Source organism: Nerophis ophidion, linkage group LG02 (assembly GCF_033978795.1).
Source record: "Nerophis ophidion isolate RoL-2023_Sa linkage group LG02, RoL_Noph_v1.0, whole genome shotgun sequence".
Taxonomy (NCBI): Eukaryota; Metazoa; Chordata; class Actinopteri; order Syngnathiformes; family Syngnathidae; genus Nerophis; species Nerophis ophidion.
In genome coordinates, this window is record NC_084612.1 from 75,437,521 (window position 1) to 75,458,392 (window position 20,872).

The following is a 20,872-nucleotide window of genomic DNA, read 5'->3' on the forward strand; positions in this document are numbered from 1 at the left end:
TATATATATATATATATATATATATATATATATATATATATATACATACATACACATACGTATATACATACATATACATATATATATACATATACATATATATATATATATATATGTATATGTATATACACCTATATATGTATGTATAAACGTACATATATACACAAATATACATATATACACATACATAAATATATATATACATACATTTGTACATATATACATATATAATATTTATATACATGCCTACATACATGTATATAAACATATAATATATACACACACATATACATATACATATATATACACATACATATACATATATACATACATATATATACATATATAAACATACATACATTTACATGTATACATATATATATACACATACATATATACATACATGTATGTATACACATATATATATACATATATAAACATACATACATATATACATATATATAAACATACAAACATACATATATACATATATATAAACATACATCAATCAACCATCAATCAATGTTTATTTATATAGCCTTAAATCACAAACGTCTCAAAGGACTGCACAAACCATTACGACTACGACATCCTCGGAAGAACCCACAAAAGGGCAAGGAAAACTCACACCCAGTGGGCAGGGAGAAATATATATGTATATATGTACATACATATATACACACACACACATGTATATATACACATATATATATATATATATATATGTATATATATATATATATATATATATACATACATATATATATATATACACATACATATACATACATACATACATACGTACATATATATACACATGTTACATACATATATAAACATACATACATACATATATACATACATATACATATATATATATACATATATATACACATATTACATACATATATAAACATACATACATACATATATACATACATATATATATATATACATATATATATACACATATTACATACATCTATAAACATACATACATACATATATCCATACATATACATATATATATATATATATATACATACACACATACATATACATATATATATACATACATATATATACATATACATATATATACACACATATATATACATATATATATATATATATATATATATATTGAAATTTTGTTACAAGGAAACAAGGCGTAGGGATGATATAGCCTCTGTTTTTTCCTGACCTAACGTGTGGATTTTATATATATATATATATATATATATATATATATATATATATATATATATATATATATATATATATAAATATATATATACATATATATATTGCCTTAGTTACATCAGCAATATATCTCCATATATGGTAAAATTCACCCGAAAAGCTTTGTTTGTGTCCGGCGCTTTCACAACCTACCTTATTTTTCCTCTATGCTCTTGTTGTGGGGCAGACTGGCTCGTGCGTGCACATGCATCCTCCGCTGTCGCCGTTTCTCACACAAAGTCGCACGCGGGGGTCGAAGTCTGTCGGTAGTCTCTCTATGGAAACCCTAAAAAGGACAACAAAGAAGACGGTGAGAAGACGCCGTGGTTTACAGAAGAAACTAGAGCTCAGAAATTATTATGTAGAAAGCTGGAACGCAAATGGCGCACGACTAAACTTGAGGTGCACCATCAAGCATGGAGTGATGGTTTAATAACTTATAAACACATGCTTACCTTAGCTAAAGCTAAATATTACTCAAATCTCATCCACCGTAATAAAAACGATCCTAAATTTTTGTTTAGTACGGTAGCATCGCTAACCCAACAAGGGACTCCTTCCAGTAGCTCCACCCACTCAGCTGATGACTTTATGCAATTCTTTAGTAAGAAAATTGAAGTCATTAGAAAGGAGATTAAAGACAATGCGTCCCAGCTACAACGGGGTTCTATTAACACTGACACGATTGTATATACGGCGGATACTGCCCTCCAAAATAGTTTCTCTCGTTTTGAGGAAATAACATTAGAGGAATTGTTACAACGTGTAAATGGAATAAAACAGACAACATGTTTACTTGACCCTCTTCCTGGGAAACTGATCAAGGAGCTCTTTGTATTATTAGGTCCATCAGTGCTAAATATTATAAACTTATCACTTTCCTCGGGCACTGTTCCCCTAGCATTCAAAAAAGCGGTTATTCATCCTCTTCAATCAATCAATCAATGTTTATTTATATAGCCCCAAATCACAAATGTCTCAAAGGACTGCACAAATCATTACGACTACAACATCCTCGGAAGAACCCACAAAAGGGCAAGGAAAACTCACACCCAGTGGGCAGGGAGAATTCACATCCAGTGGGACGCCAGTGACAATGCTGACTATGAGAAACCTTGGAGAGGACCTCAGATGTGGGCAACCCCCCCCTCTAGGGGACCGAAAGCAATGGATGTCGAGCGGGTCTAACATGATACTGTGAAAGTTCAATCCATAGTGGCTCCAACACAGCCGCGAGAGTTCAGTTCAAGCGGATCCAAGACAGCAGCGAGAGTCCCGTCCACAGGAAACCATCTCAAGCGGATCAGCAGCGTAGAGACGTCCCCAACCGATACAGGCGAGCGGTCCATCCTGGGTCTCGACTCTGGACAGCCAGTACTTCATCCATGGTCATAGGACCGGACCCCCTCCACAAGGGAGGGGGGGACATAGGAGAAAGAAAAGAAGCGGCAGATCAACTGGTCTAAAAAGGAGGTCTATTTAAAGGCTAGAGTATACAAATGAGTTTTAAGGTGAGACTTAAATGCTTCAACTGAGGTGGCATCCCCAACTGTTACCGGGAGGGCATTCCAGAGTACTGGAGCCCGAACGGAAAACGCTCTATAGCCCGCAGACTTTTTTTGGGCTTTGGGAATCACTAATAAGCCGGAGTCCTTTGAAGGCAGATTTCTTGCCGGGACATATGGTACAATACAATCGGCAAGATAGGATGGAGCTAGACCGTGTAGTATTTTATACGTAAGTAGTAAAACCTTAAAGTCACATCTTAAGTGCACAGGAAGCCAGTGCAGGTGAGCCAGTATAGGTATATATGTATGTATATATGTATATAAAGGTATATACAGTATAGGTATATATGTATGTATATATGTATATAAAGGTATATACAGTATATATGTATGTATATATGTATATAAAGGTATATACAGTATAGGTATATATGTATGTATATAAAGGTATATACAGTATAGGTATATATGTATGTATAAAGGTATATAAAGGTATATACAGTATAGGTATATATGTATGTATATATGTATATAAAGGTATATACAGTATAGGTATATATGTATGTATGTATGTATATAAAGGTATATACAGTATAGGTATATATGTATGTATATATGTATATAAAGGTATATACAGTATAGGTATATATGTATGTATATATGTATATAAAGGTATATACAGTATAGGTATATATGTATGTATATAAAGGTATATACAGTATAGGTATATATGTATATAAAGGTATATACAGTATATATGTATGTATATATGTATATAAAGGTATATACAGTACAGGCGTAATGTGATCAAACTTTCTTGTTCTTGTCAAAAGTCTAGCAGCCGCATTTTGTACCAACTGTAATCTTTTAATGCTAGACATGGGGAGACCCCAAAATAATACGTTACAGTAGTCGAGGCGAGACGTAACAAACGCATGGATAATGATCTCGGCGTCTTTAGTGGACAGAATGGAGCGAATTTTAGCGATATTACGGAGATGAAAGAAGGCCGTTTTAGTAACGCTTTTAATGTGTGCCTCAAAGGAGAGAGTTGGGTGGAAGATAATACCCAGATTCTTTACCGTGTCGCCTTGTTTAATTGTTTGGTTGTCAAATGTTAGAGTTGTATTATTAAATAGAGTTCGGTGTCTAGCAGGACCGATAATCAGCATTTCCGTTTTTTTGGCATTAAGTTGCAAAAAGTTAGCGGACATCCATTGTTTAATTTCATTAAGACACGCCTCCAGCTGATTACAGTCCGGCGTGTTGGTCAGCTTTAGGGGCATGTAGAGTTGGGTGTCATCAGCATAACAGTGAAAGCTAACACCGTATTTGCGTATGATGTCACCTAGCGGCAGCATGTAGATGCTGAAGAGTGCAGGGCCAAGGACCGAACCCTGGGGAACTCCACACGTTACCTTAACGTAGTCCGAGGTCACATTGTTATGGGAGACACACTGCATCCTATCAGTAAGATAAGAGTTAAACCAAGACAGGGCTAAGTCTGACATACCAATTCGTGTTTTGATACGTTCTAATAAAATATTATGATGGACGGTATCGAAAGCAGCGCTAAGATCGAGGAGCAGCAACATAGATGACGCATCAGAATCCATCGTTAGCAATAGATCATTAGTCATTTTTGCGAGGGCTGTCTCCGTGGAGTGATTTGCCCTGAAACCGGATTGAAAGGTTTCACATAGATTGTTAGACGCTAAGTGTTCATTTAACTGCTCCGCAACAATTTTTTCAAGGATTTTTGAAATAAAGGGAAGGTGAGACACCGGTCGGTAGTTTACCATGAGGTCAGGATCGAGGTTAGGTCTTTTAAGAAATAGGTTAGGTCATACGCAAATACGGTATTAGCTTTCACTGTTATGCTGATGACACCCAACTCTACATGCCCCTAAAGCTGACCAACATGCCGGATTGTAGTCAGCTGGAGGCGTGTCTTAATGAAATTAAACAATGGATGTCCGCTAACTTTTTGCAACTCAACGCCAAAAAAACGGAAATGCTGATTATCGGTCCTGCTAGACACCGAACTCTATTTAATAATACAACTCTAACATTTGACAACCAAACAATTAAACAACACGGTAAAGAATCTGGGTGTTATCTTCGACCCAACTCTCTCCTTTGAGGCACACATTAAAAGCGTTACTAAAACGGCCTTCTTTCATCTCCGTAATATCGCTCAAATTCGCTCCATTTTGTCCACTAAAGACGCTGAGATCATTATCCATGCGTTTGTTACGTCTCGCCTCGACTACTGTAACGTATTATTTTGGGGTCTCCCCATGTCTAGCATTAAAAGATTACAGTTGGTACAAAATGCGGCTGCTAGACTTTTGACAAGAACAAGAAAGTTTGATCACATTACGCCTGTACTGTATATACCTTTATATACATATATACATACATATATACTGTATATACCTTTATATACATATATACATACATATATACTGTATATACCTTTATATACATATATACCTATACTGTATATACCTTTATATACATATATACATACATATATACTGTATATACCTTTATATACATATATACATACATATATACCTATACTGTATATACCTTTATATACATATATACATACATATATACTGTATATACCTTTATATACATATATACATACATATATATACCTATACTGTATATACCTTTATATACATATATACATACATATATACCTATACTGTATATACCTTTATATACATATATACATACATATATACCTATACTGTATATACCTTTATATACATATATACATACATATATACCTATACTGTATATACCTTTATATACATATATACATACATATATACCTATACTGTATATACCTTTATATACATATATACATACATATATACCTATACTGTATATACCTTTATATACATATATACATACATATATACCTATACTGGCTCACCTGCACTGGCTTCCTGTGCACTTAAGATGTGACTTTAAGGTTTTACTACTTACGTATAAAATACTACACGGTCTAGCTCCATCCTATCTTGCCGATTGTATTGTACCATATGTCCCGGCAAGAAATCTGCCTTCAAAGGACTCCGGCTTGTTAGTGATTCCCAAAGCCCAAAAAAAGTCTGCGGGCTATAGAGCGTTTTCCGTTCGGGCTCCAGTACTCTGGAATGCCCTCCCGGTAACAGTTCGAGATGCCACCTCAGTAGAAGCATTTAAGTCTCACCTTAAAACTCATCTGTATACTCTAGCCTTTAAATAGACTCCCTTTTTAGACCAGTTGATCTGCCGTTTCTTTCCTTTTTCTTCTATGTCCCCCCCTCCCTTGTGGAGGGGGTCCTGTCCGATCCGGTGGCCATGTACTGCTCGCCTGTGTATCGGCTGGGGACATCTCTGCGATGCTGATCCGCCTCCGCTTGGGATGGTTTCCTGCTGGCTCCGCTGTGAACGGGACTCTTGCTGCTGTGTCGGATCCGCTTTGGACTGGACTCTCACGACTGTGTTGTATCCATTGTGGATTGAACTTTCACAGTATCCTGTTAGATCCGCTCGACATCCATTGCTTTCCTCCTCTCCAAGGTTCTCATAGTCATTATTGTCACCGACGTCCCACTGGGTGTGAGTTTTTCCTTGCCCTTATGTGGGCCTACCGAGGATGTTGTAGTGGTTTGTGCAGCCCTTTGAGACACTAGTGATTTAGGGCTATATAAGCAAACATTGATTGATTGATTGATTGATTCCTTTCTGACATGTTGCTTTTGTTTAGGCTGGCAGAGGTTCTGTACCCTCCGATTCCTCGCCCTCCGTTGAAGTACAAACATTTCCTGGAAGACAGCAACATAATCAAATAAAGGTGTGTCCGCTCACACGGTTTACATTCAAACACTTGCAGAGAAAATACACATCGGGTTATTTTCATTTTTTACTTTTTTTTCCCCCAGTTCTATCACCCAGCTTTGTCGGGGAAGTGCGAGGAGAAGATCACAGTCGTGGAGGAAAGCGAGCAAAGGACATTTTAACACATCAGTCGTACAATTATATTGAAATGTGACCCAATTCTGTCTGCAACTCTGAAAATGTAAAATGTTAATATTTGCTGACGTGTTCACTGCAATAAGGCACTTTTGGTAGCTTCTGCTTGAATTTTTGACCACTCCTCTTGACAAAATAGGTGTGGTTCAGCTAAATGTGTTGCTTTTCCAACATGGACTTGTTTCTTCAGCATTGTCCACACATTTAAGTCAAAACTATGTGAAGGCCGTTCTAAAACCTTCATTCTAGCCATTAATATAGCCATTCCTTTACCACTTTTGACCTGTGTTTAGGGTCATTGCCCAAGCCCCAAAATCCGAGTTGATGATTTTAGGTTGTCCGGAAAATTTGGGGGTAATCCTCCTTTTTACTCTCTGTAAAGCACCAGTTCCATTGGCAGCGAAACAGGCCCAGAGCATAAAACTACCACCACTATGCTTGGCAGTAGGGATTGTGTTCCTGGAATTAAAGGCCTTCGGCTGCCGCCCAGCTCACATTGCACCCGACCTCTATGGCCCCTGCTATGGGTGGTGAGCCCATTGGAGGGGGGACCCACGTTGCCTCTTCGGGCTGGGAACAGGTCCGGCCACCAGGCGCTCGCCATCGTCCGGGCCTGGCTCCAGAGGGGGGCCCCGGTGACCCGCGTCCGGGCGAGGGAAATCTGGGTCCATGTTTTATCTTCTTCATAGAGGTCTTCGAGCTGCTCTTTGTCTGATCCCTCACCTAGAACCTGTTTGCCTTGGGAGACCCTACCAGGGGGCATAAAGCCCCCGGACAACATAGCTCCTAGGATCATTGGGACACGCAAACTCCTCTACCACGATAAGGTGGCAGCTCAGAGAGGAGTAGAATCAGCACCTCCAAGTCCGAGTCCATGGTTCTCGCCCGGAAAAGGGTGGAGTGCCATCTCCGGGTTGGGGAGGAGACCCTGCCCCAAGTGGAGGAGTTCAAGTATCTAGGAGTCTTGTTCACGAGTGAGGGAAGAGTGGATGGTGAGATCGACAGGCGGATCGGTGCGGCGTCTTCAGTAATGCGGACGTTGTACCGATCCATTGTGGTGAAGAAGGAGCTGAGCCGGAAGGCAAAGCTCTCAATTTACCGGTCGATCTACGTTCCCGTCCTCACCTATGGTCATGAGCTTTGGGTCATGACCGAAAGGATAAGATCACGGGTACAAGCGGCCAAAATGAGTTTCCTCTCCCTTAGAGATAGGGTGAGAAGCTCTGCCATCCGGGAGGAACTCAAAGTAAAGCCGCTGCTCCTTCACATCAAGAGGAGCCAGATGAGGTGGTTCGGGCATCTGGTCAGGATGCCACCCGAAGACTATGTCTCCCGGCTGGCCTGGGAACGCCTCGGGATCCCCCGGGAAGAGCTAGACGAAGTGGCTGGGGAGAGGGAAGTCTGGGTTTCCCTGCTTAGGCTGCTGCCCCCGCGACCCGACATCGGATAAGCGGAAGAAGATGGATGGATGGATGGATGGAATTAAAGGCCTCACCTTTTCTCCTCCAAATATATTGCTGGGAATTCTCAATTTTTGACATCACATGGACAAAGAAAAGACCTTCTGGAAGAAAGTTCTGTGGTCAGATGAAACAAAAATGAAGATGTTTGAATAAAATAGAAGAATCGAGTTTTATTGTCATTATTAACGTAATTGGAGCAGATCCCTAAGGCAGGGGTCGGCAACCCAAAATGTTGAAAGAACCATATTGGACCAAAAATACAACAAATTAAAAGCCATATTACATACAGATAGTGTGTCATGAGATATAAATGTAATTATGACTCCCCAATTTCAGTGCCCCTCCCGAAAACTTCCTGGGGCAACCATTCTCCCGATTTCCACCCGCATACTTGGTCAACAGCCATACAGGTCACGCTGAGGGTGGCCGTATAAACAACTTTAACACTGTAACAAACATGCGCCACTCTGTGAACGCACACCAAACAAGAATGACAAACACATTTCGGGAGAACATCCGCACCGTAACACAACAGAACAAATACCCAGAAACCCTTGCAGCACTAACTTCCGGGACGCTACAATATACACCCCTACTGCCAACGAACGCCTCCTTCCCCAAACCCCGCCCACCTGATCCCCGACATTAATGAACTAGCATCCAAGAAAAGATGGAGGGCACATCAGATAAAATCAGTGTGTTGCAAACTGAGCAGTAAAAAGGTCTGAATGGAACATTCCACACAATAACACTTCCTGGTGGCAGCAGTGGGATAAAGAGATCCCCCACGGAGCAGAACGGGAGGGGGAGTTGTCCGAGGGTAATTATGTCATCGTCCCTGCACTTGAGTAGCCGAGCTAACCGATAGCAGCGGTCTGATAGCAGTTTTCTAAACTGGACTTTCAATGGAAGCAGGAGGTTATAAAGGAAGATCTCCATCCAGACAGAGAGACTTTTAAAACTGAAGAAAGATAAGGAAGACTTCTATAAACAAGTTGGATGCTTTTGATCAGAAGGACTTCATTTATAAAGGAAAGGTAAGACCAAAATAACGATTTTTTTTTATTAAATGTGCTTTTCATGATGGTATCCTTACATCACACTCAAATTTTTACTGCATGCCTTTGGTAAGTGTGTGAAGTGAATCATATTTATATAGCGCTTTTCTCAAGTGACTCAAAGTGCTTTACATAGTGACACCCAATATCTAAGTTACATTTAAACCAGTGTGGGTGGCACTGGGAGCAGGTGGGTAAAGTGTCTTGCCCAGGGACACAAAGGCAGTAACTAGGTCTGCACAAGCGGGAATCGAACTTGCAACCCTCAAGTTGCTGGCACGGCCACTCTACCCACCGAGCTATACCGCCCCACAAGTTCTTTTGATGACACATAAGCTGATTTTAAACGAATCCCAGACAGAGTAGGTATTTTGACATTTTACTCCAAAGCTGTGGAGAGACCAATCTATGAGCACATTCAAATCGCATCGCCCAAGTTGATCTCCCAACATTACGGAAGTCTTGCCTTTTTCATCCATGCGCGCCCCACATGAGAAATGTGGGGCGGTGGGGTGAGAAATGCCTGAATTATAATCTAGAATTTACTTTCAGCAAGTTTGAGTTTGTCACTGCTATCAATGCGCCACTAAAATAGCCCGTCTGCGTTGGCACTTATAACAATATCACTCAAGAGTGATATTGTAAGACTGAGAAGAGGTTTTAAAATAATTAGCGCATGCTTACTTTTACCGCATGCCTTTGGTAAGTGTGTGAAGTGAATTATATTTATATAGCGCTTTTCTCAAGTGACTCAAAGCGCTTTACATAGTGACACCCAATATCTAAGTTACATTTAAACCAGTGTGGGTGGCACTGGGAGCAGGTGGGTAAAGTGTCTTGCCCAAGGACACAACGGCAGTAACTAGGTCTACACAAGCGGGAATCGAACTTGCAACCCTCAAGTTGCTGGCACGGCCACTCTACCCACCGAGCTATACCGCCCCACAAGTTCTTTTGATGACACATAAGCTGATTTTAAACGAATCCCAGACAGAGTAGGTATTTTGACATTTTACTCCAAAGCTGTGGAGAGACCAATCCATGAGCACATTCAAATCGCATCGCCCAAGTTGATCTCCCAACATTACGGAAGTCTTGCCTTTTTCATCTATGCGCGCCCCACATGAGAAATGTGGGGCGGTGGGGTGAGAAATGCCTCAATTATAATCTAGAATTTACTTTCAGCAAGTTTGAGTTCGTCACTGCTATCAATGCGCCACTAAAATAGCCCGTCTGCGTTGGCACTTATAACAATATCACTCAAGAGTGATATTGTAAGAGTGAGAAGAGGTTTTAAAATAATTAGCGCATGCTTACTTTTACCGCATGCCTTTGGTAAGCGCAGGAGTGAGAAGAGGTTTTGAATTAATTAGCGCCCCGGCGGCAATTCAAGGAAACACGGTAAATTTTATTTAATATACCATTGATGTTTTTTCATTTGTTTTTTGAAAGTTGATTTTGGACTATTAAGTTATATAAGCCTTGCTTGTTCAATATTCAATGAAAAACGTGTTTGGGTCTTTATTAAAAGTGTCATTTGTTCAACCTTGGCCCGCAGCTTTGTTCAGTTTGACATTTTGGCCCACTCTGTATTTGAGTTTGACACCCCTGACTTAAAGGAAACTAAATGAGCTCAAATATATCAACAAATGAGGCATAATGATGCAATATGTACATACAGCTAGCCTAAATAGCATGTTAGCATCAATTAGCTCGCAGTCATGCAGTGACCAAATATGTCTGATTAGCACATTCCACACAAGTCAATAACATCAACACAACTCACCTTTGTGCATTCATGCACAGGCTAATAAGTTTGGTGGACAAAATGAGACAGAAAAAGAAGTGGCATAAAACACGTCTTAGAAAGTCGGAGAAAGTTATGCATGTAAACAAACAAGGGTGAGTTCAAGGACCGCCAAAATTAGTAGGACAAAACGGCGCTCGCCAAACACTTGAATCGATGAAACATGCTTAATATAAACAGTGTGCTTTATAACAATTAGGAAACCATATTTAAACAAAAAATATGGTTTTTTTCCATTTTCATATATTTTTGAAAAAGCTCCAGAGAGCCACTAGGGCGGCGCTAGAGAGCCGCGGGTTGCCGACACCCGCCCTAAGGTGCATACTCAATAATTTGGTACTATAAATAGTAAAAAAAAAAGATAAAAAAGAATATATATATATATATGTATACATCCACACACATGCACATATGCATACATATACTTATAACAGTATTCCACATTATAGTCCGAAAAAAATAAAAAGACACGAGGCTGCGATGAGGTGGCGACTTGTCCAGGGTGTACCCCGCCTACCGCCCGAATGCAGCTGAGATTGGCCCCAGCGACCCCCCCCCAAAAGGGACAAGCGGTAGGAAATGGGTGGATGGATAGATATTATATATATATAGACGGAGATAGATGTATACATATATCAATATTTAAAAGTTATTTCTTTTCTTTAGTCATATTTGAAATAGCTAGTGTTCCATCTTGTACTCTTTTTATCTTTTCTTTATCTCATGACTGATGGTACACTGTTTACTGCCTGGAGCGTGGAATGCAGGAGTAGCAATACTCCTTTTTCCTATCTCAAGGTAGTCTACAGCTGAGGAAAACAATAGATATGTTGATTCACTCTAAAGCAGTGGTCCCCAACCACCGGGCCGATTATTATTATTATTATTAGAAACTGGATTTTGCATGTCACTATAAAGTTATATAAGCCTTGCTGGTTCAATATTTAATGCAAAACTTGTTTGGGTCCCTATCAAAAGGTTCATTTGTTCAACCTCGGCCCGCGGCTTTGTTCCGTTTTAAAATGTTGTCCCACTCTGTATTTGAGTTTGACACCCCTGACTTAAACAGTATTTAGGCTCCTACACCCGGGAACACCACACCTACTGCCAAGCATGGTGGTGGTAGTATTAAGTTCTGGGCCTGTTTTGCTGCCAATGGAACTGGTGCTTTACAGAGAATGAAAAAGGAGGATTAGGAATGTTTTTTTTTTGTGACCAACAAGTATGTGCTCCAATCACTCTATCGCAAAAAAAATAAGAGTTGTAGAAATTATTAGAAAGTGGTCAACTTTTGACCACGACTGTATTGTTGAGTGAGACGGTTCATTATCATTCATTTCATTGTATTATATACTGTAATAGACATATTTTGGAATAATTAATATATATGTTTCATGGACAAAATAAAAGCAAAAATAGAAGAAAAAAGGTATAAATATGTCCGTGGGGAGAGCAAAGGCGCAGTGTACAGTATGTACAGTACCATGCCAAGCACGTATTTTGTACAAAACGTGGGGTTTGTTTCATGATCGCTGAAAGCTCGCTGACATTTAGGTTGCTTTTCACGCATTATTTACATTTCCTGTGTGAAAACCCATGGGCGGGTGCGATCAAGCTACTGTGGTTTCAGATAAGATCAAAAACATCGTAGCCTGAAACTGTTTTTTTTTTATTTTTAAAAAGTCAATTTGGTAAACAAGTAACTTTGCACAGTGGATTTGAAACAACAATGTAAAAAAAAAAAAAAAAAAAGCGTATTAAAATCTTATGTATTATTGCAATCCCCTAATGTCAACTCCATTTATTTTATTTGAAAAGCTACCTTTCAATACAATTACTGTCAATGAAAAGTGACTTCTTTAAATATTCGACTTAAAATATATACATTTTCTGTCGGGGATGTTTGTTGACGAACCCCATTTTGCAGAGAAGGAGGCAGGCATTGAATGGGAAAACAGGTTTTCATTCAAATAATAGAACAAGAACAAACAAAAAGGCGGAATAACAAACTAAGAGAGCTAGCACTGGGAGCTAGAAATAACAAAAAGGAACTTTAGCATGGAAGCTAGAGGATAACAAACAAAAAAAACTGGAAATAGCTATGGCTAACAAAAACAGCTTGCCGCTACGACGACCAGGACAAGATGTAGCAAGACAGGTGCTAGCTGAAATGATGCCAAACACGACAGGTAGAAAAGACACAAGAGTGACATGAGGCAATAACAATACAAATCACAATACAATGATCCAGCCGCTGACACAAGACCAAAGAGGTACAAATGAGAGCCGGCTGATTGGCAACAGGTGTGGCCAGATGTCAATCAGCCGCAGCTGAAGGGCAACACAGCACTCAGGGAACAAAACAGGAAGCTGACAAAAATAAGAGCACAAGGCAGGAAATACTAAACACACTGAGGAGGAACACAGCACTCAGGGAACCAGACAGGAAGCTGACAAATTAAGAGCACTTGACAGAAACTAAAAGACACAGGAAATACTAAACACACTGAGGAGGAACACAGCACTCAGGGAACAAGACAGGAAGCTGACAAAATAAGAGCACTAGACAGGAAATACTAAACACACTGAGGAGGAACACAGCACTCAGGGAACAAGACAGGAAGCTGACAAATTAAGAGCACTTGACAGGAACTAAAAGACAGGAAATACTAAATACACTGAGGAGGAACACAGCCCTCAGGGAACAAGACAGGAAGCTGACAAATGAAGAGCACTTGACAGGAACTAAAAGACAGGAAATACTAAATACACTGAGGAGGAACACAGCACACAGGGAACAAGACAGGAAGCTGACAAATGAAGAGCACTTGACAGGAACTAAAAGACAGGAAATACTAAACACACTGAGGAGGAACACAGCACTCAGGGAACCAGACAGGAAGCTGACAAATTAAGAGCACTTGACAGGAACTAAAAGACAGGAAATACTAAACACACTGAGGAGGAACACAGCACTCAGGGAACAAGACAGGAAGCTGACAAATGAAGAGCACTTGACAGGAACTAAAAGACAGGAAATACTAAACACACTGAGGAGGAACACAGCAGTCAGGGAACAAGACAGGAAGCTGACAAATTAAGAGCACTTGACAGGAACTAAAAGACAGGAAATACTAAACACACTGAGGAGGAACACAGCACTCAGGGAACCAGACAGGAAGCTGACAAATTAAGAGCACTTGACAGGAACTAAAAGACAGGAAATACTAAACACACTGAGGAGGAACACAGCAGTCAGGGAACAAGACAGGAAGCTGACAAATTAAGAGCACTTGACAGGAACTAAAAGACAGGAAATACTAAACACACTGAGGAGGAACACAGCAGTCAGAGAACAAGACAGGAAGCTGACAAATTAAGAGCACTCGACAGGAACTAAAAGACAGGAAATACTAAACACACTCAGGAGGAACACAGCACTCAGGGAACAAGACAGGAAACTGACAAAATAAGAGCACTAGACAGGAAATACTAAACACACTGAGGAGGAACACAGCACTCAGGGAACAAGACAGGAAGCTGACAAATGAAGAGCACTTGACAGGAACTAAAAGACAGGAAATACTAAACACACTGAGGAGGAACACAGCAGTCAGAGAACAAGACAGGAAGCTGACAAATTAAGAGCACTCGACAGGAACTAAAAGACAGGAAATACTAAACACACTCAGGAGGAACACAGCACTCAGGGAACAAGACAGGAAACTGACAAAATAAGAGCACTAGACAGGAAATACTAAACACACTGAGGAGGAACACAGCACTCAGGGAACAAGACAGGAAGCTGACAAATTAAGAGCACTTTACAGAAACTAAAAGACACAGGAAATACTAAACACACTTAGGAGGAACACAGCACTCAGGGAACAAGACAGGAAGCTGACAAATTAAGAGCACTTGACAGGAACTAAAAGACAGGAAATACTAAACACACTGAGGAGGAACACAGTACTCAGGGAACAAGACAGGAAGCTGACAAATTAAGAGCACTTGACAGGAACTAAAAGACAGGAAATACTAAACACACTTAGGAGGAACACAGCCCTCAGGGAACAAGACAGGAAGCTGACAAATTAAGAGCACTTGACAGGAACTAAAAGACAGGAAATACTAAACACACTTAGGAGGAACACAGCACTCAGGGAACAAGACAGGAAACTGACAAATTAAGAGCACTTGACAGGAACTAAAAGACAGGAAATACTAAACACACTGAGGAGGAACACAGTACTCAGGGAACAAGACAGGAAGCTGACAGATTAAGAGCACTTGACAGGAACTAAAAGACAGGAAATACTAAACACACTGAGGAGGAACACAGCACTCAGGGAACAAGACAGGAAACTGACAAAATAAGAGCACTAGACAGGAAATACTAAACACACTGAGGAGGAACACAGCACTCAGGGAACAAGACAGGAAGCTGACAAATTAAGAGCACTTGACAGGAACTAAAAGACAGGAAATACTAAACACACTGAGGAGGAACACAGCACTCAGGGAACCAGACAGGAAGCTGACAAATTAAGAGCACTTGACAGGAACTAAAAGACAGGAAATACTAAATACACTGAGGAGGAACACAGCACTCAGGGAATCAGACAGGAAGCTGACAAATTAAGAGCACTTGACAGGAACTAAAAGACAGGAAATACTAAACACACTGTGGAGGAACACAGCCCTCAGGGAACAAGACAGGAAGCTGACAAATTAAGAGCACTTGACAGGAACTAAAAGACAGGAAATACTAAACACACTGAGGAGGAACACAGCACTCAGGGAACAAGACAGGAAACTGACAAAATAAGAGCACTAGACAGGAAATACTAAACACACTGAGGAGGAACACAGCACTCAGGAAACCAGACAGGAAGCTGACAAATTAAGAGCACTTGACAGGAACTAAAAGACAGGAAATACTAAACACAGGAAACAGACAAATGCAGAGGAAAAAAACTAAAACATGGACAAACTGTCAGGGGCAAGCCTGACATTTTCCTTGTTTTGTTGGATTCAACTACAAAAACCCAAAACCAGTGAAGTTGTCACTTTGTGTAAATTGCAAATAAAAACAAAATACAACGATTTGCAAATCCTTTTCAACTTATATTCAATTAGAACAGACTGCAAAGACAAGATACTGAACCTTAGAACTGGAAAACTGTTATTTTTTTGCAAATATTAGCTCATTTGGAATTTGATGCCTGCTACATGGTCATAAAAAGCTGGCACAAGTGGCAAAAAAGACTGAGGAAGTTGAGGGACGCTCATCTAACACTTATTTGGAACATCCCACAGGTGAACGGGCTCGTTGGGAACAGGTGGGTGCTTCCACGAAAAGCCCGGTCGTTCACAAACAAGGACGGGGCGAGGGTTAACGCTTAGTGAACAAATGAGTGAGCAAACTTTTCGAACCGTTTAAGAACAACATTTCTCAACCAGCTATTGCAAGGAGATTTCACCATCTACGGTCCGTATTCTCATCAAAAGGTTCAGAGAATCTGGAGAAATCCCAGCACGTAAGCGGAACGGCCGAAAACCAACATTGAATGCCCTGGATCGAAGCCCAACTTTAGCGTGTAAAGGATATCACCACATGGGCTCAGGAACACTTCAGAAAACCACTGTCAGCAACGACAGTTCTTTGCTACATCTGTAAGTGCAAGTTAAAACTCTACTGTGCAAAAAACAAAACTCATTTATCAACAACACCCAGAAATGCCGCCCGAGCTCAACTAAGATGGACTGATGCAAAGTGGGAAAAGTGTTCTGTGGTCTGACGAGTCCACATTTCAGATTGTTTTTGGAAACTGTGGATGTCGCTTTTTGCGGGAATAAGCAGGGGCCCTTCATATGACATTTTACCACAAAGGTATTATTCCCAGCCTATTCCTGCTCCGTCACCGATAAGAACTTAATAGCAAATTTCCCCCAAACATTCTCTTTTCATTGTCCGTGTGACGAAAAGCGCTTGGTGCTCGGCTTGAAAACAGGGATCGAAGTATCCGAAACATACGCAATTTTATGTTTTAATTACGTTAAAAATGTGTTATTATGCACAGAAAAAATATATTATTGAACAATTTATTTACCTTGAATATGTTCGAATACGGAATCATGCATCAAATTAAATTGAAGTTTCATAAAGAAAAATAAACAGTGTACTTTTTTCAAATGGAGTTGGAGGTTCAAAATACAATTCTGCTTAGGGCCCCAAATATAGAACAAATTTGGATTTTTCCAAACTTTTTTTTTTTTTGCTAAAATTCTGTAAGGGGAGAACATTACTAAAAAAAAATTAAAAACTCTCTTGCTTTAACAATACAATACTGGTGCTGTAGATGTAGGGGATGTCTCAAAACCTCATCAGGAGTCCCAACAAAACCCGAAAATAGAGAAAAAAAAAAAAAATTCAAAACTTTTTTCCGCTAAAATGCCGTAGGAGACCCTTACCTACAACAATTTAAAAACGGTCTTGCTTCAACAGCACAATATTGGTCCAGTAGTTGTTGGAGATGTCTCAAAACCTCATCAGGAGTCCCAACAAAACCCGAAAATAGAGGAAAAAAACTATATTTTTCAAAACTTTTTTTCTGCTAAAATGCCGTAGGAGACCCTTACCTACAACAATTTAAAAACGGTCTTGCTTCAACAGCACAATACTGGTCCAGTAGTTGTTGGAGATGTCTCAAAACCTCATCAGAAGTCCCAACAAAACCCAAAAATAGAGAAAAAAAAAAAAAAAATTCAAAACTTTTTCCCGCTAAAATGCCGTAGGAGACCCTTACCTACAACAATTTAAAAACGGTCTTGCTTCAACAGCACAATACTGGTCCTGTAGTTGTAGGAGATGTCTCAAAACCTCATCAGGAGTCCCAACAAAACCCGAAAATAGAGAAAAAAAAAAAAAAATTCAAAACTTTTTTCCGCTAAAATGCCGTAGGAGACCCTTACCTACAACAATTTAAAAACGGTCTTGCTTCAACAGCACAATACTGGTCCAGTAGTTGTTGGAGATGTCTCAAAACCTCATCAGAAGTCCCAACAAAACCCGAAAATAGAGAAAAAAAAAAAAAAAATTCAAAACTTTTTTTCCGCTAAAATGCCGTAGGAGACCCTTACCTACAACAATTTAAAAACGGTCTTGCTTCAACAGCACAATACTGGTCCTGTAGTTGTAGGAGATGTCTCAAAACCTCATCAGGAGTCCCAACAAAACCCAAAAATAGAGAAAAAAAATTATATTTTTCAAAACTTTTTTTCCGCTAAAATGCCGTAGGAGACCGTTACCTACAACAATTTAAAAACGGTCTTGCCTCAACAGCACAATACTGGTCCAGTAGTTGTTGATGTCTCAAAACCTCATCAGGAGTCCCAACAAAACCCGAAAATAGAGAAAAAAAATTATATTTTTCAAAACTTTTTTTCCGCTAAAATGCCGTAGGAGACCCTTACCTACAACAATTTAAAAACGGTCTTGCCTCAACAGCACAATACTGGTCCTGTAGTTGTAGGAGATGTCTGAAAACCTCATCAGGAGTCCCAACAAAACCCGAAAATAGAGAAAAAAAATTATATTTTTCAAAACTTTTTTTCCGCTAAAATGCCGTAGGTGACCGTTACCTACAACAATTTAAAAACGGTCTTGCTTTAACAGCACAATACTGGTCCTGTAGTTGTAGGAGATGTCTCAAAACCTCATCAGGAGTCCCGACAAAACCCGAAAATAGAGAAATTTTTTTATATTTTTCAAAACTTTTTTCCCGCTAAAATGCCGTAGGAGACCCTAACCTACAACAATTTAAAAACGGTCTTGCTTCAACAGCACAATACTGGTCCTGTTGTTGTAGGGGATGTCTCAAAACCTCATCAGGAGTCCCAACAAAACCCGAAAATAGAGAAAAAAATTATATTTTTCAAAACTTTTTTTCCGCTAAAATGCCGTAGGAGACCGTTACTTACAACAATTTAAAAACGGTCTTGCTTCAACAGCACAATACTAGTCCTGTAGTTGTAGAAGATGTCTCAAAACCTCATCAGGAGTCCCGCCAAAACCCGAAAATAGAGAAAAAAAATATATATTTTTCAAAGCTTTTTTTCCGCTAAAATGCCGCAGGTGACCCTTACCTCCAACAATCTAAAAACGGTCTTGCTTCAACAGCACAATACTGGTCCTGTAGTTGTAGGAGATGTCTCAAAACCTCATCAGGAGTCCCAAAAAAACCTGAAAATAGAGAAAAAAATTAATATTTTTCCAAAAAAAAATTCCGCTAATATGCCGTAGGAGACCCTTACCTACAACAATTTAAAAACGGTCTTGCTTCAACAGCACAATACTGGTCCTGTAGTTGTAGGAGATGTCTCAAAACCTCATCAGGAGTCCCAACAAAACCTGAAAATAGAGAAAAAAATTAATATTTTTCCCCCAAAAAATTCCGCTAAAATGCCGTAGGAGACCCTTACCTACAACAATTTAAAAACGGTCTTGCTTCAACAGCACAATACTGGTCCTGTAGTTGTAGGAGATGTCTCAAAACCTCATCAGGAGTCCCAACAGAACCCGAAAATAGAGAAAAAAAATTATATTTTTCAAAAAAATGTTTCCGCTAAAATGCCATAGGAGACCCTTACCTACAATAATTTAAAAACGGTTTTGCTTCAACAGCACAATATTGGTCCAGTAGTTGTAGGAGATGTCCCAAAACCTCATCAGGATTCCCGACCAGGTCTCCCCTTACGACATTTTCGACACAAAAGATATGGAATATGTCAATAAAGCGATGCAGGGAAAACCCCCGCCATTAGCCATAAAAAGGAATATGAGCACATTTCATAACTCCCTGGAATTTAACAACCCTCATGGACGGCACGGAAAGAGCAATAGATGGAGGATGACAGCACTAAATCAGCAGGACCATTAGAGGAGCAGCAGTTCATTCATTTGTTCCCTAAAAAGCTGCAGTTTAAGTCAGCTGAGAAATGACAGGCTGGGATACACATGAAAGAAACTAAATTGTATTAAACATACAAAAAATATACATCACGCATATTATTTTTTACTTCGAAAGAGTACCCGCAATACTTTCCAGACAAAAATATACACAATTACAACATGGACAAGGTAGTTGAATGCTTGAATAACTACCTTGTGTCTTGGCTGAATGAGGAAGTCGTCGGTCTCCTTGGACGCATCCTCGCTCATCCATGCGGACTGGACACTGGCCGACCTCTCTTGGTTGCTTTGTTGGGTCCGCTCCTGTGTTTTTTTTTTTTACAGTAAAATTAAGTCAACTGAGCAGTCATTTTTTTATGGTATCACATTTTATTATGATAAAAAACTACCAGCTGAGTTGTCGAAATAAAATTAAACAGCTGGACTGTATTTCTATTTAAAAATAATAATAATTTAAAAACTCCATATATGTGGTATGTCCAGATTTTTTTTCACTCTTTACGTAACATTTTTTCCAAATATTTAAATTCATAGGCAAAGTCATTCATTATTTCCTGTTACAAAGGGGCCCCCTAATGGCAGCTATGACTCCGGTGTGGCCCTCAATGAAAACAAGTTTGACACCCCAGCTTTAACGTATAGATCAACCTTTTTCGAACAGGAAAATTCCCAGACAAAATAAAAATAGAAAAAAAGTTTCACCGATTCATAAAACCAACTTACAATCTACAAACCTGTTTCTGTACTTCCACAAATTTCTAAAATAAATATTCAATAACTAATAT

General features: G+C 39.4%; 1 protein-coding gene and 1 long non-coding RNA gene across 7 annotated transcripts in view; one reads left to right on the forward strand and one right to left on the reverse strand.

Annotated features, from left to right (window-relative positions):
• The window catches only part of LOC133545481 (caspase-8-like), a 64,394-nt gene extending 44,000 nt beyond the window's left edge, over positions 1-20,394 (reverse strand). The window contains exons 1-5 of one of the 6 annotated variants that reach the window (XM_061891127.1): positions 20,280-20,388; positions 19,598-19,867; positions 19,430-19,526; positions 19,262-19,358; positions 1,396-1,528 (exon numbers count right to left, since the gene is read on the reverse strand). The gene's annotated coding sequence lies outside the window, so the exon portion shown is untranslated. Of the gene's footprint in view, positions 1-1,395; positions 1,529-17,922; positions 17,942-19,261; positions 19,359-19,429; positions 19,527-19,597; positions 19,868-20,279 lie in introns of those variants that run through there. The other 5 variants (XM_061891174.1, XM_061891159.1, XM_061891167.1 and 2 more) reach the window with 5 other exon arrangements.
• On the forward strand, positions 6,461-8,415 carry LOC133545560 (uncharacterized). Its single transcript, XR_009804871.1, has 2 exons — positions 6,461-6,606; positions 6,695-8,415. It is a non-coding gene; the product is annotated as an uncharacterized LOC133545560 (long non-coding RNA).
• Positions 20,395-20,872: the final 478 nt, after the last annotated feature.